Source organism: Myotis daubentonii, chromosome 14, assembly GCF_963259705.1.
Source record: "Myotis daubentonii chromosome 14, mMyoDau2.1, whole genome shotgun sequence".
Lineage (NCBI taxonomy): Eukaryota > Metazoa > Chordata > Mammalia > Chiroptera > Vespertilionidae > Myotis > Myotis daubentonii.
The window spans coordinates 6,744,573-6,761,081 of record NC_081853.1 but is presented as its reverse complement, the minus strand read 5'-3'; the positions used below and the strand labels follow the sequence as shown (position 1 = coordinate 6,761,081).

Genomic DNA, 16,509 nt, shown 5'->3' with positions numbered 1-16,509 from the left:
TCAAATAATGAGCGTCTAGTAAGTCTTTGCTGTGGCAGAGGACAGAGGGCAATGGGAAGGGACATAAAAGACACCCATGCCATACCTTCTGCCCTCATGCCATATCTTCTAAAAGGTATGTTTGAACTAAGGATGCTTAAACCTGACAGGCCTCACTAGGAGATGTCTGACCATCAGGAAGGAAAGCCGAGGGGACCAGCACCCTTTAGCCCTTCTGTTGTTTACAGCACCTCAAACTTCTTTTGAAGCCCCTAATCTCCCTTTCTCCCAAGATGCACCTTTTAGTTTTGATGCCATGGGGCAGACAAGTGACTGGAACTATGTCACTTGTAGTCAACCTCTTGGGGATTCAAACCTGAGCAGAGTAATACAAGGACAAAAAAAAAAAGAGAACAAAACCTCCAAAATATTAGCATCCACACAAACTGTATATCACTTGGAGAAGGTATTGATTTGATTGTTAGCAGACTTCCAGATCCTAGAGCTAACATGGCATGTCCCCTTCTGGGTCTTGATCTTCACTGCTGCCTGGATTCTGTGTGAACTCCCCTGTGCCTCACACATTCGCTTTGGGCCTAAGTTGTCCAGTTTCTTCTGCTTGTAACCATATAACCCTCACTGTTACACCAAAATTACATGTTCAGTTATTCCACCCACAAGTCAATGTTGAACTCTGCATATCTCACATCACTTTGTGGGTCACAAAGGGGAGCGACTGGGTAGGATGCAAATAAACTTGCTGATGAAAGTCAATGTGGCCATATTCTTAAAAGAAAAATAGCATATAAGTCCCTCAAACTCTCTGTTTAGTCATTTCATTAACTGAACTGAGCACTGAATCAAGAACCAAAAGACCTTGTGGCTAGATCCAGCTCAACCACAAAAAGACTATGTGTCCTTGCCCAATTTCTTCCTCTTTCTGACCTTATTTCATATCTATAAAATCAAGGCAGGGAGGGTCCTTGAGTATTTTATTCATCTCAGAGTTTCTAAGGTTCTAAATGAAAAAGATATGCTTCAGAAATTACTGAGGAACTGAATAGATGCATCTTAAGATCTTTTTATTGTCTGAAAACAGACATTTTTCTCACATGAACCGGTAAGATGCAGTTGAGCTCCAACATGACTCCTTGAAGTGGAAATCTGTGGTACACATGCTGTAGAGCAGCCAGGAACTTTCTGTGCCTGTAAGGATGTCACAATTCAGTAGAAGCACTCCAACGGTCAGGATTATTAAATAGCTCTTCTGCTACTTAGCTGAAATCTAGTTACGGACCAACCCCAAGGAGGTCAGCAAAAAATATAATTTAATTCTTAGCTATTAATAAATGAATTTTAGATTAATTTACATCTTCTAAGGAACATTGTTGAAGCAAAATTTATCATGCAGCTTATTGGATTATTTTGTTGGCAACTGTTAAAATTTTTTAGTCTCAGGTTCAAGCATATCACCATAGAGAAACAAAAATTACATCTCTCATTTGAAATAAACAGTTTTGAGTCCCGAAATTATATTTATCATTTCATCATATTTGTCTTATACTTATACCTCTGACCTCCAAATGCTACCCAAACCACATGTTTCTTAAAGCTACTCTTGACCCATTCCTGTTTGTTTAAGAGTTCTCTCCTTTTGCAATTTAATGACATCATTTCCCAGCCCTGTGGTCAGTGGCCTTGAGCTGAGCAAAATGGTCAGTTCATATGGTGAAAGGCTAAATATCAAAGGATTCAGATCAATTCCATCTAGACCCAAATACACCAGACAGATGACAGAACCTAACTGATGGGAAAGTTTACTTCTTCCAGGTATCATGAAAACTCACACACAAACTTATAAAACATAAAAACTACTGACATATAGTCTTATACAATATAGTGTTTCTTTCAAAAATAATTTCAGAAGACACGCTTTCCCCACTGTTCTTTTTTTCTGATTTAATCCATTGGCATCAAGATTAAGATTAAGATTAAACATGATCTGTGGAAATCCATTAGCACAACTTTGGGGCTTTACAATTGCTGTCAAATCTTGAGCTCTGACATTGAACAAGGCACTGTCATGAATTGAACTAAAATCCCATCATTTGATCTTACTGCCCTTTACTTGTTTTTTTAAAAAAAATATTTTTATTGATTTCAGAAAGGAAGGGAGATAGAGAAACACCAATGATGAGAGAGAATCATTGATCGGCTGCCTCCTGCACACCCTCCCACTGGGGATTAAGCTTGCAACCCGGGTATGTGCCCTGACCGGGAATGGAACTGTGACCTCCTGGTTCATAGGTCGACCCTCGACCACTGAACCAGGCCGACCAGGCAATCTTACTGCCCTTTAAATCAGATGCTATACTGTTGCCTTTTCCTGGTAAGGAAAGTGAGCTTCAGAGTAGTAGAGAACATGCCCAAGTTCACATGCCCAAGGGTAGAGCTGAGGTTCACATCTAAGCCTATTATGGTTCATTATTGTAGTTACTCTGCCCAGTTAACAGACTCAAGGAGTATCTGAAAGAAAAATAAGCAGACCTTGGATTCATGAAAAGTTAACTGAATATTATAACAAAAGGGGGAAAAGGTATTTCCCTTTTTAAATGACATTGTTAGCAATTACCAATGCTACTGTGTATGTACACTAGTATATGACACCTGATGTCTTCCCAAGAGCCCGGCATACCTCCTGATTTTGCAGTTGACCCAATAGTCTGGAATCCTCCTGGTGTAGAGGGGAGGGAGGTTGCAGCAGTAATGTTGGCTCCTTGTCATTGAGGGGGAGAAGCTGGAGGTGTTGTGACTGTGGCTATGACTGGAGACGGCATTTTTCAGGGGACCCACCTGTGCTGTCCCCTCAGAGCGGGGGGCCCACATGTTTATCTCCAGAGGATTTGACACAGCCATTTGTCAGCCACAGTCACACGTGCTTGCTGTTGCCACGCTTTACCCTCTCCGTCAAAGCAAGAATTCCTCGTTGTGACAGCAACTGTGGGATGCCAGGTGTTGATACTTTAGAAACAGCGGAAGCGACAGCTGCGGGGGCAGGTTTCCGGTTTCCAGCCACTGGCATCGCGGAGAGGCCGGATGAAATCAGTTTCACAGACGAAGCCTTTCATCTCCGCCACGACCTTTCCCATGGGATTTACCTGCGTCCTGAGGCAGGTGCGTCAGAAAGTGGCTGCACCCCTGCCTGCTGCCGCCGGGGACCCCAGCTTTTCCTGTGTGAGGCTCTCGGCCACTGAGCCCGTTCTCAGCCCCCGCCCCCGCCCCTCAGCAACCTGCCTGCCTGCGGGGCAGTTCAGACTCAATGTGACAGTTGCTTTCCCTGTCCTCTGGGGGCCAATGCCCTCCTGAGCCTCCCAAGGGCTGGCTCTGGCAGAATGATGGCTGCTTTGGGTCAGAATCATTTGTGTGTCCTAACAAAGAGAGAAATCATAATTCAAAGAGATTTTTACAGAAGCTTTTGTTTCTTGGGTGAGAGCAGTGCAGAGCCAACAAACTTCAATGCTACATATTTTTTGACAGGTGGTAAAATCAAGCCGTCAAATCCAACGATGATTCAGTTCAGTTCAGTTCAGGACTAGCAGAACATGACTTTGATACCTAATAATTCAGCTTTGTGGTTTGAAAAAAGGCTTAACCTCTTTGAGAATCTTTTAAAAGCCATGCACAAGAAGATGCAACTATTTACATCAATCTTATTGCACAAGAAGATGCAGCTATGCTCCAGGTTTGGCAAAGCCTTCCCGGTTTCCATGCGTCCAGCGAAAGCTTTCCGGTGGCTGCTCTGGACGGGCTGCCCCGGAGCACTTCCTGCGATGGGCATGTTCTGTATCTGCACTGTCAGCGTGGTAGCCACGGCCCACAGATGGCCATCCAGCAGCTGCAATCGACAGGTGCAATGAGGAACTGAATTTTTAATTTAATTTATTCAAAGAGTCACATGTGGCTCACGGTAATTAAAGACTAACGGTTCACAGACATCAATTTAAGAACCCATTTCATAGAGATTTGTTTTATAAAACAGCTTTATTGAGATATAATCTACATACAATATAATTTGTTCATGTGAAGTATTTAATTCAGTGGTATTTAGTCTACTCACAGTTATGCAACCATCACTTCAACTCATCTTGGAACATTTTTGTCACCCCTCAAACCCAAAACTCAGAAGCAGCCACTCCTCATTTCCCCCACTCTCAGTCTCCCCTAGTGCCAGGTAAGCATCAATTTACTTTTTTTTCCTCCATAGATTTGTCTGTTCTGGACGTTGAATCATCCAGTATGTGGTCTTTTGTGACTGGTTCTTTACATCATTCTCTATAATGGTTTTAAGCTTCACTCAGGATGCAGTATCATTGAAACTGATTGAGATCTATTAGTGATCAGTGTATCAGTATTTGATTCCTTCATATTGTTGAATAACATTCTATTGTATGGATAGACTACATTATGTTTATCCATTCATCAATCGATCAACATTCTAATTGTTTGTACTTCTTGGCTCTTAAAAGATAGTGCTGTAATGAATATTCATGTGCAAGTATTTGTGTTCATGCATATTTTATTTTTAAAAAAAATATCTCTTATTGATTTTTTACAGAGAGGAAGGGAGAGAGAGAGAGAGAGAGAGAGAGAGAGAGAGAGAGAGAGAGAGAGTTAGAAACATTGATGAGAGAGAAACATCGATCAGCTGCCTCCTGCACACCTCTCACTGGGGATGTGCCTGCAACCAAGGCACATGCCCTTGATCGGAATCGAACCTGAGACCCCTCAGTCCTCAGGCCGACGCTCTATCCACTGAGCCAAACCGGTTCTGGCATGTGTTCATGCATATTTTCATTCTTTTGGGTATGTACCTAGAAATAGAAGTGCTGGGTTACGTGCTCGCTTTGGCAGCACATATACCAAAATTGGAACGATACAGAGAAGATTAGCATGGCCCCTGCGCAAGGATGACACGCAAATTCGTGAAGTGTTCCATATTAAAAAAAAAAAAAAAAAAAGAAGTGCTGGGTTACATGGTAACTCCATCTATAACATTTTGAGAAACTGTTGAACTGTTTTTCTTAGTGGCTATCCCATTTTGTTTTCCCATAAGAAAAGTAAGAGGGCTTCAATTTCTCCACATCCTTGCCAACACTTTTCATTATCTACCTTTTTTATTTTAGCCACCCTAGTGGGGGTAAATTAGTATCTTATTATAGTTTTGGTTTGTATGTCCTAGGTAGTTAATGCTGTTGAGTATCTTTTCATGTGCTCATTGGCCATCTGTATATTTTCATTGGAAAAATACCTCTTCTAGTCCTTTGTTTATTTTTAATTTGGGCTGAATTTTTACTGTTGAGTTGAAAGAGTTCTTTATATATTCTGGACAAGTCCCTGCTCATATGCATATTATTATTATTATTATTATTATTATTATTATTATTCCTCACTCAAGGATATTTTTACATTGATTTTTAGAGAGAGTGGAAGAGAAAAGGAGAGGCAGAGAGAAACATTGATTGGTTGCCTCTTGCAAGCACCCTGACCGGGGCCCGGGCCAAGAAGGAGCCTGCAACCCAGGTACGTTCCCTTGACTGGAATCAAACCCGGGACCCTTTTGTCTGCAGTCTGATGCTCTATCCACTGAGCCAAACCGGCTAGGACTATATATATTATTTGTAAATAGATTCTCCCATTCTCTAGATCTTCTTTTTACATTTTTATGGTGTCATTTGAAGCATATTTTAATTTTAATGAAGATCAGATTTTCTTTTATTTTGTCAATTGTGATTTTGATGTCATATCAAATAAATTATTGTCTGATCCAGAGGTTATGAAGGCTTACTCTGATATTTTCTTACATCAGTTTTATAGATATAGCTCTTATATTTTGCCCAGGATGCACTTTGAGTTTATTTTTATGTCTGGTGTCAGGAAGAGACCCGACCTTATTCTTTTGCATGTGCATACCCAATTGTCTCAGAATCCTTTCTTGAAAAGACTATATTTTTCCTGTTGAATTATCTTGGCACCTTTGTCAAAAATCAATACGCCATATATATAAAGGTATTTGTTTTTTTTTCTAGACTTTCAATTCTATTCTATTAATCTATGTCTATCCTTCGACCAACATCACCCTACTGTGGCTTTGTAGTGAGTTTTGAAATGGGAAAGTAGGACTTCTACAGCTTTGTTATTTTTCAAGATTGTTGTGACTATTCTGAGTCCCTTTCATTTCCATAGGAATTTTAGAATGAGTCAGCCAATTTCTGTAAATAAAAGAAAATCCAGTGAGGATTTTGATAGAAATTCTATTAAATCTGACGATCAATTTGGAGAGTATTGCCATCTTGACTAACAATATTATGTCTTCTGCCCATAAATAAGGACCGGAATTACTGAATATATTTATTTGACATTCTTCTCCAACAATCCTGTTTCACAGTATTTTTTTTTTCCATTTACTTCAAAATTTTCATATTCATCTGCTAACATAGAATCATTTTCAAACTTCAATAAAATAGTAATCATTAGAATATTTTTATGATAACTCTAATTAGTTTTTATTGACTTATTCAATAATTTTTGTGTGCTTACTATGTTCCCTGTACTTTTCTGAGCATTCTAGTTTTAGTAACTCGTCTTCCATTTTTTCCCTCATCATTCTGGCTAAATGCTTGTCAATTTTGCTGATCTTTTTAAAGAAACAACTTTTAGTTTTATTAATTTTGGGTGTTTTTAAAATTTTTAATTTTATTAATTTTTGCTTTGATATTTATTTTCTTCTTTTTGTTTGCTTTAGATTTATTAGCACTTCTTTCCTATAGGCATTTACAGCTATAAAATTTCCTCTGAGAACTCCTTTACCTGTAGCTTATAATTTTGAAATGTATGTTTCATTTTTATTCATCTCGAAGTATTTTTTTTAAATACATTTTATTGATTTTTTACAGAGAGGAAGGGAGAGGGGTAGAAAGTTAGAAACATCGACCAGCTGCCTCCTGCACACCTCCCACTGGGGATGTGCCCGCAACCTAGATACATGCCCTTGACCGGAATCGAACCTGGGACCCTTCAGACCGCAGGCTGACGCTCTATCCACTGAGCCAAACCAGTTTGGCTCAAAGTATTTTTTAATTTCATTTGCAACTTCTTTGATCCATTAGTTAGTTATACATATAGGTTCATTTTGAAGTGTAATTTGGTTCATTACATTAATTATGGAAGGGAAAAATACCAATTTATCACCTGTTTTATTTTGATTTTTAGAAATTTGTCATTTGGAATAAACACATTCTGTAATTATCATGTACATTTTCATGACTGCATCTTTGTACTGGTCCTCAAGCTTCCCCCTGAGTACAAGTCATGTGGGGACTTTCCCAAAACACAGATTCTGTAGTTCTGGTGTGAGCCCCAAGAGTCTACCTTGCTGACAGGCTCCCTGCTGTCTCAGAGAACACAGCAGGAAGGCCCTAGGCAACTGCTTGGAATGCTCTTCACTTACTCTTTGAGATTAGGTGCAAATGGCCCTTTCCCTGAAAACTCCTGTCCCGGTCCCTTTGCCTATAATCTCTAGCACCCTCCTCGGACCCTCTATTTTCACTGGTCCCATTCTTGTATCATTTCTGACTACATTGCTTTCGCCCAAAGGACTATGAGGCAAAGGAGAGCAGGTCTCTGTTCTCTTCATGACTTTATTGTCTGGCTTAGTGTTTGATGTCTCAGACTAGATGCTTATTAACTATCCATTGAACCAATAAAGATAACTAACACCATACATGTCTGCTGTGGGCCAGTGCAGTGGCAAATGCTTGCCCATGATGTCATTTAGCCAGAACAGCCCTATGAGAAAGAAACTATCATTACCCCCATTTCACAGACAGGAAGTAAAAGCCTGTCAGAGCTCATGACTTCATCCTGGTTTCCTTAGAGAATGAACTCACTCCAATTTAACTACAAATCCCCGAGGAATCTAACACATTTTATTTGTGTATATTATGCCAATCAGTGTAGAAGAAAGAAAACAATAAAACCTTCCTTTTTATGCTTGCCCTGGGCAGTAAGAAAAGATGGGCAGCAACATTGGTATTCCTAGTCTAGCCCTGCCCTCACCTCTTCTTGCTTGGTTGGTGCGTTCACTCCCATCTGGGTCCAGACCCCTCTTTTATGTTTCCTCTAAAGTGTGGACTTGATCCTGTCACCGGCGACCTCAGACTCACTCTGTTTCTCACTCACTGCTCTGCAAGCATTTATTGAGCATCAGCTAAGCGTGAAGCACTGCAAGAGGCACCAGTAGCACAGAAGATTAGTAGAGATAACAGAATATTTTAAAATAATATTTTCAACATCAAATGCAAGAAACATCATATGCAAGCAGCAAGAATAACACCAGCAACTGCTTTAAGCCATATGAGTTTTTGCAATCATACTTGCTGTTGGATATTGCAAAATCAATAGCTGAGATAACGATTCTAACATTTATTATCAATATTGCCACTCTAAGACAGTGGTAATTAAAATTAATGTCACTGCTCCTAGGATGAAGACGAATATTAATATGGCCATAACCTCATGCCCCAGCACCTTCCTTCCCCCCAATGGACTCGGCCACACTGGCCTTTGTTCAGAGTCTTGAACACTTTCTGCTCCTATGATGAAGTTTGCACGTACTGTTCCTTCTGCCTGGAACCTTCTAATTCTTCCCCCATTCACATGAATAACCCCTATTTATCCTAAAAAAATGTCACTTCCCTGACTCCCTAATCAGGTTATATCCTCCTCTCATATGCCTCCCTGCACCATATACCTTCTCTTCATGGTATTGGTGGCAGTCACAATTTTTAAAGATCTTATTCTTATTTACTCCTCTGGCACCTCGACTAGACTCTAATTTCCATGAAAGTAGCATACAATTTAGTTTTGTTCACCCCTGGTTCCCCGTGCTCAGCAAAGCACAGGGAACACAGTAGGCAGCCAATCAAAATATTGTTGAATAAATGAATGAAAAATAATATTACTATAGTTATTACTATTATTATGTTAGAGTTTTAAAATTATTTTTTGTTAGCAGATAAATATGAAAATGTTTGAGGTGAATGAGGTATGGATTCAATGTGGATTCTAAAAACACAAAGAATGCCAGGCAAGTACATTATAAACAAAGGGAATTAATGGATGAATTATAATACCTTCCCCAAAAGCTCTGATGGTAAGAAAAATATGAACCATAGTCCTTTCAAACTCTAAGTAAAAGGAAGCAGGGACAGGCAAAACATCTCACTTATGGTAGAAACGTAAACTTCTCTTAGACTGAGTCTTAAAGATGCATGAGAATATAAGTACTCTGGCTATCAGTCAATCAAAACTCTAACTGAATCCACCCTAGAGATTTAACCAGTGTTATCTATAAACTAAGCACATAAATCATGTATGCAAGAGTGAAGTGCGGGTGTGGGTATGTGGGAATGAAAAGTTGTGATTACACATCTGCCAGAAACTGGAATGCCACGCCAGCTGGTGATTTCCTTAAGCTTCTCTCCCTGCAAGCTCAGGCTGCAGAAGATGCCAGCTGTTCAGTCTGACACAACCATTTGTTTTCGGTGGACCACCTACAACTGGGTCTCAGTTCTATATTGAAGGGGGTAGGAAATTAATGGGTGAATTATAATACCTTCCCCAAAAGCTGTGATGGTAAGAAAAATATGAACCATAGTCCTTTCAAACCATAAGTAAAAGGACCATGGACAAGGCTTATTTATTAGCCTTGAAGAAGCCCGTGGGCCACCAGCTGCTGTGGTCAGGAAAGCTTACACCTATAGTCAAACTCTATGGAAGTAGCTTGTAGAAAACTCTTGGCCGGGGTGGCTGGGTGTTTGCCAAAGGCGACTCCAACGTCCACAGGGACCTGACGCAAAGAAACCGGGGTCCCCCAGGCACGACAGAGCCCCTTAAAGGAACAGGCTTGCACTGGATGGTTTAACACTTACAGGAGGCAGTTCAGGGGGCCCCCACCAGGTGAAGTCCCAGGCGCACAGGGACAGCTGGCTCTGGAATGACATTCTGACCTGGTTTCTCCACCTCCGCCATCCTCAACCTCCGTCCTTCCTCAATCCCGGCACCCCGTGCCTGCCTGGCTCTGCAGGTGGTCGGCTCTCTGCAACAGGACTCTGCAAAGAGCCTGTGGCTCATTACAGAAGAGACGAGGTTTGGAAAATCAGTTGTGCAATGCACCTGTTCATAACCGATTCCAGGCTTGCTCTCCCCCTCTGAGTGGCACCTGGCCAGCTTCCTGAGGGCCTGGGGGGGGGGGGGGCGGGGGGGGAATCTGCACAGGTGGGGCAGCGGAAATCCTCTGGGCATCATGTCAGTGGTAGCGAATAGTTACTTGGCTGCACAAAACTTAACGGGATGACAGAGACACTCTTTTGGAAGGAAATTTGGTGATATTTACCAGCATCAGGAAACGTTCACCGCCTCTGACACAGCATTCACACTTTGCTTTAAAAAAAACACAAAAAAACAGACTTTAAGGAAATAATATACTGAGAAAAACTATACACGTAAATATATTTATTGCTGCATTTTTATAACAGCAAAGAAACAGAAACAAATCAAATGGCAAATAGAGGAGCTGTTCAGTAAAAGGTGGTCTATCCAATTGTGGAAATGAAGTGGTTTTCGTTGATGGCAGTTATCCAAGCCAGGAAGGGCAATTCGGATGCTCTTCCAGGCTCAGCCTCCCAGGCAGCTGGACGGCAGCAGCTAGCCTCAAGGTGCCCTTTAGTTGAGTGACCCCAGGCCCGGCACTGGGGGCAACCAGCCTTGGTTTGCAGTGTGGCCTCCCCCACATGTTTCGAGCCCAGCACAGATAGCTGCCAACCATGGATCACTTTGTAGCACTCCTACAGGTAGGATGTCCACATGTAATACTTCACTTTCAGGTAGAATATAAAGAACAATATAAACACACAAAACAGAAACAGATTCACAGAGACAGAAAACATACTATTGGTTGCCAGAGGGGTGAGGAGTTGGGGGGGGGGTGATGAAAAAGGTGAAGAGATTAAGAAGTTTAAAGTGGGTCTGGCTGGTGTGGCTCAGTGGTTGAGCATAGATTTATAAACCAAGATGTCATCTGCCCGGATTGCAGACTCGATCCCTCATAGGGGGCGTGCAGGAGGTAGCCAATTGATATTTCTCTCTCATTGATGTTTCTATCTTTCTATCCCTCTCCCTTCCTCTCTAAAATCAATAAAAACATTGATTACATAAGTGTAGGGTGACAGGTGGGTACTAGACCTACTGGAAGGTCACTTTGTAAATTCTATAAATGTCTAAACACTATGCTATACACTTGAATCTAATATAAAATGTAATTGAATTTAACTGTAATTGATTTTTTTTAATTTTTGAAAAAAGTCAATAATAGTTTGCATGACCCAGCAATTCCATTTCTCAACTGTCACACGTGGGTTTGGGACCTACCCATTTTGTGTCTCCACCTCTATGACCAGTCTTGACTCGGTTTCTCCTTTATCTCCTTAGTTACAGGACTTCTGTTCAGTTAGTCTTCAGATGGTTCTCCAGGTTGATTGTTCTATGACGTAGTTGTAATTAAGATGTGGTCATGGGAGAGGCGAGCACAGTGTTACCTACTCCACCATCTTAACCAAACTTTATGCTTAACTTTTGAGGATCTACCAAATTCTTTTCCAAAGTGGCGGCAGCATTTTACACACCTGTGTGTGAGGTATTTCAGTTTCTCCACATCCTTACCAACACTTATTGTTTGTTTGTGTTTTTTAGACATCTGTGTGTGAAGTGTTATTTCATTGTGGTGTTGGTTTGCATTTCCCTAATGATCAATAATGCTGAGCATTCTTTCATGTGCTTATAGTTCATTTGTATGTCTTCTTTGGATAAATGTTTATTTAAATCCTCTACCCTTTGAGTTATTTATAGTTTTATTATTGAGTTGTAAGAGATCTTCATATGTCCTTAATACAAGTCCCTTATCAGATATATGATTTGCAAATATTTTTCCATTTGATTGGTTATATGGATGGTTTCCTTTGAAGCCCAAATATATATATATATTTTAATCCTTATCCAAGGATATTTTTCCCATTGATTTTTAGAGAGTGAAAGGAAGTGGGGTAGGGGGAGAGGAAGAGAGATAAGAGAGGAACATTGATGTAAGAGAGACATATTGATTGGTTGCCTCCTGAACACATCCCAACTGGGGCTGGAGATGAAACCTGAGACCCTTTGGTCTGAGGGTCGATGCTGTAACCACTGAGTCAAATCGTCCAGGGCCCAAATATTTTTAATGTTGATAAAGTTCAATTTATTTTTTCTTTTGTCACTTGTGTTTTTGATGTAATAAATAAGAAACCATTGCCTGATTCAAGATCATGAAGATTTTCTCCTATGGTTTTTTTCCTAACTTTTATAATTTGAGCTCTTAAATGTAGATATATCATATATTTTATTTAATTTTCTATATGGTGTGAGGAAGGGTTTCATTCTTTTGCAAGTGGATATCCAATTTTCCCAGGACAATTTTTTAAAAAGATTATCCTCAACATAAACTGATGAACAAAAACAGATCCAGAGACAGAGAAGCATTGATCAGACTGTCAAACCTCAGAGGGAAGGTAGGGGAAGGTGGGGGTAAGGGGGAGAGATCAACCAAGGGACTTGTATGCCTGCATATAAGCCTAACCAATGGACACAGACAACAGGGGAGGAGGGCATGAGTGAGGGGGTTGGGAGGGTATTAGAGGGATGAGGACACATACGTAATACCTTAATCAATAAAGAAATTAAAAAAAACACGATTATCCTTTACCCATTGAATTTTCTTGGCACCCTTGTAAAAAATCAACTGACCATAAGTAAAGGAGCTTATTTCTGGACTTTTTGTTGTTGTTGTTAATCCTCACCTGAGGATATTTTTCCATTGATTTTTAGAGAGAGTGGTCGATGTGAGAAAGACACATCAATTGGTTACCTCCCCTCCCACACAAGGCCCGCCAGGGCCAGGGGTTGAGCCTGCAATTGAGGTACGTGCCCTTGACTGAAATCTAACCTAGGACCCTTCAGTCTGCTGCAGGCCGACACTCTATTCACTGAGCCAAACTGGCTAGGACTAGTTCTGGACTTTTGATTCTATTTTATTGATCCCTATTTCAATCCTTATGAAATAGCATACATACTGTATTGAATACTGCAGCTTTTAGTAAGTCCTGAAATTGGAAAATGTAAATTGTCTAGCTTTGCTTTTTTAAAAGATTGCTTTGGCAACTCTGGGTTCTTGCATTTTAGATAAATTTTAGAATGTGGCTTTGCAACAAATGGCAGCTATATTTTGATAGAAATTCCATTGAGTCAGGACACAGTTTGAGGGAGTATAACCATCTTAACAATACTAAGTTTTTTTGGTCTGTGAACCTGGAATTTCTTTAGATCTTTCTTAATTTCTTTGATGTTTTGTACCTTTCAGTGTATAAATTTTATACTCATTTTGGTTAAATATATTCCTAGGCATTTCATTATTTTTGATGCTATTGTAAATGGATTTTTTTTCTTAATTTCATTTTTGGATTGTTCATTGGTAGTCAATAGAAATACAGTTAATTTGACTTTGTATTCTATAATCTCGAATGAACCATCTAAAGGATGCGGATACTCTGGGAATCTCCAGTTAGGCCTGAAGACGTTCATCTAGCTTAAGGTCCTGGCAAGATGGTGCACTCAGCTGGTGTGTTTAAAGGAAGTGGATAAAATCTGATCTAATGTTGTGCTATGTTTGTGTCCCCCCTCCCCAATCTGTATGTTGACACCCTAATCTCAAATGTGGTAGTATTTGCACGTGGACCTTTAGTAGACAATTAGGTTTAATGAGGTCATAAGAGTAGAGCTCCGATGATGGAGTTAATGTCCTTATAAGAAGAAGAGACCAAATTTCTCTCTCTCCACCCTGCAAGGACAGGGTGAGAAAGTGGCTGACTGCAAACCAGGAAGAGGACACTTACCAGACACCAACTCTGGCAGCACCTTGATCTTGGGCTTGCTAGCCTGTGGAACTATGAGAAATGAGTGTCTGTCACTTACACCATCCAGCCTATTGTGTTTTGTTCCCACAGCCCCAGCGAACTGTGAGTATTTGTATATAGTTGAGATGGTAAGAAAGAAAGGCAAATCCCTAAGTACAGAATAAACAACAACATGGATTTTTGAGAACGAAAGCCCCAGGCAAGTAAGTTGACTCAGCACTAACAGAGATTTCTGAACTGGTAGCAGCTCTCAGTTTGGCTCTTAATGTCATAAGAACAGAAAACAAGTCCTACACTTGATAAGGCCAGATAAACTGGGGAGAGAGCACCAAATCCCTGCACGAGGCAGGCCATGAAAGAGTAAGACTCCAGTGCTAAGAGGACAGTTAATCTATCTCCACCCACTGACTCAGGGAAGTGATAGGGAGATGATTTCTGGGTCCTGCCTTTGAGTGAAAAAAATTCAAATTTCCTGGGAAAATAAAACTCTGCACTTGCCCAGGATCTAATGGACAGCATGGTGATTCTAGTTTTCAAAATTGTATGCTTGAAAGTTGTTCTGAGAGTAGAGCTTTCACCATAACAACAATGACAATATAGTAGTTACGTGAGATGAAGGAAATGGTAACATTTATTTGTAGTAAACATTTTGCAATATATACACATTTTACAGTGTTTTATGTCAATTATATCTCAATAAAGCTGGGGAAAAATCCCACAATTCTGAATTTACACTCCTTGTGGGTTCAGAGTGAAACTGTTTGCTACTCAAGTGCAACAGGTACTACCCCCACTGAGAAAGTAGTAGAAACTTGTATGGCCCAGGGGTGCCCCTGGATTATCTGAGAAGAACCATAAAACCCACTCTGAAGGGGCACTTCACTTGCACAGGCCATATGGGATTTATATAAACATACACAAAACACACTCTATTGAAGACTAATATACAATCATCCGTAACAAAACATAAGAGAGCCCTGGCCAGTGTGACTTGGTTGGACATCATCCTGTACACCGAAAGGTCACCTGTTCGATTCCTGGACAGGGCATATACCCAGGTTGTGGGTTTGATTCCAGGACAGGAGGCAGCCGATCAATGTTGTTTTTTCTCTCTCTCCCTCTCCTTTCCCCTCTCTCTAAATCAATAAAAAAAAAACACCCACAAAAAGCCCAAAACATAGGAGAAACTGACCCACCATGAGCAAAACTCAGCAAACAAACAAAAACAACAACAGAAAAAAGGAATAATTAGCATATTAAAGACTTTTGATGAATCTATAATAGTGACAGTAAATCAAATCTAGCTAAAATGGGTAAAGTGATAAAACAAGTAGAAATAAAAAGGAAATGCACAAATAAACAATAAGAATATATGTATTCCTAGCTGGTTTGGTTCAGTGGATAGAGCATCAGTCTGAGAATTGAAGGGTCCCAGGTTTGATTCCGGTCAAGGGCACATGCCCAGGTTGTGGGCTCAATCCCCAGTGGGGGCGTGCCAGAGGCAGCTGGTCCATGATTCTTTCTCATCATTGATGTCTCTATTTCTCTCTCCCTCTCTCTTCCTCTCTGAAATCAATTTAAAAAAAGAATATGTGTAAAGTAGCTCAGTTAAAGATAAGAGAGCAAGTTCCAAGCAACCTGAAGAGATTTGTGGGTAGAAGGGGAGGGAAAAGCCACCTGGGCTTTTAAAAATGTAACCCTCTTCCTCAACAGCCCTGTTTTAGTTTCAATGTATTAGGAAACACAATACGCCTTTTGGTAAATGGCATTGTACTTAAATACTGATACTCTTATTCCAAAGAACTCAAACAGCTATATTTCTTTAACAATTAGCAATGAGTTCTATAATTAGAGCATCATTATAGATCCATAAACAGGAATCAGGAAAGGATAACTAGGTGTCATAGCCACTTAGCTCCTCCTGCTTTGGGCATTCCACACCACTGGTGGCACCTCTCCATTCCCTGTGAATGCCCCACCATTGGCTGAATCAAATCTATTCCTTCCTTGCTACTTTCTATTTTTAAAAAAGGCATAGATGGTGCTCTATTTTTTTTTTAATGCTTTCCTCTTTTGGAAGCTGGTACAAAGTCTCCCAATTTGGGAACATATTTAGGTTGTTATTTGAGATGTATTCATATTTCTACAATCAATGAAATTCTTCAGTGACCTGTCTACAGTGATTTATAACCTTTTTAGGCTATTCAATTATTTGTCACACATTTCAATAGATCTATTTTACTTTGCTTGTGTTGTGAATGCTATCACTTTGTTTCTTACTCCCTCTGTCCCTTCAAAGTCATTCAGGTCATTTACTTTCTGCTCCACTTAAAAAAGAAAAAAATGCTGACTGTTCTTTAAGAAACTTGTGGTTACTTATGAATGCATGAAATGTATTTTTCCCTTGGAGAAAACCTAAGTCTCACAAATGTTAATTATTGGATGAACTTTAAAGTTAATCCATAAATAG

General features: G+C 40.1%; 1 non-coding gene across 1 annotated transcript; it reads left to right on the top strand.

The window, feature by feature from the left end:
• Nucleotides 1-4,874: 4,874 nt before the first annotated feature.
• Nucleotides 4,875-4,981, top strand: LOC132215973 (U6 spliceosomal RNA). The gene has a single exon (XR_009448662.1). It is a non-coding gene; the product is annotated as a U6 spliceosomal RNA (small nuclear RNA).
• The last annotated feature ends 11,528 nt before the right edge of the window (nt 4,982-16,509 follow it).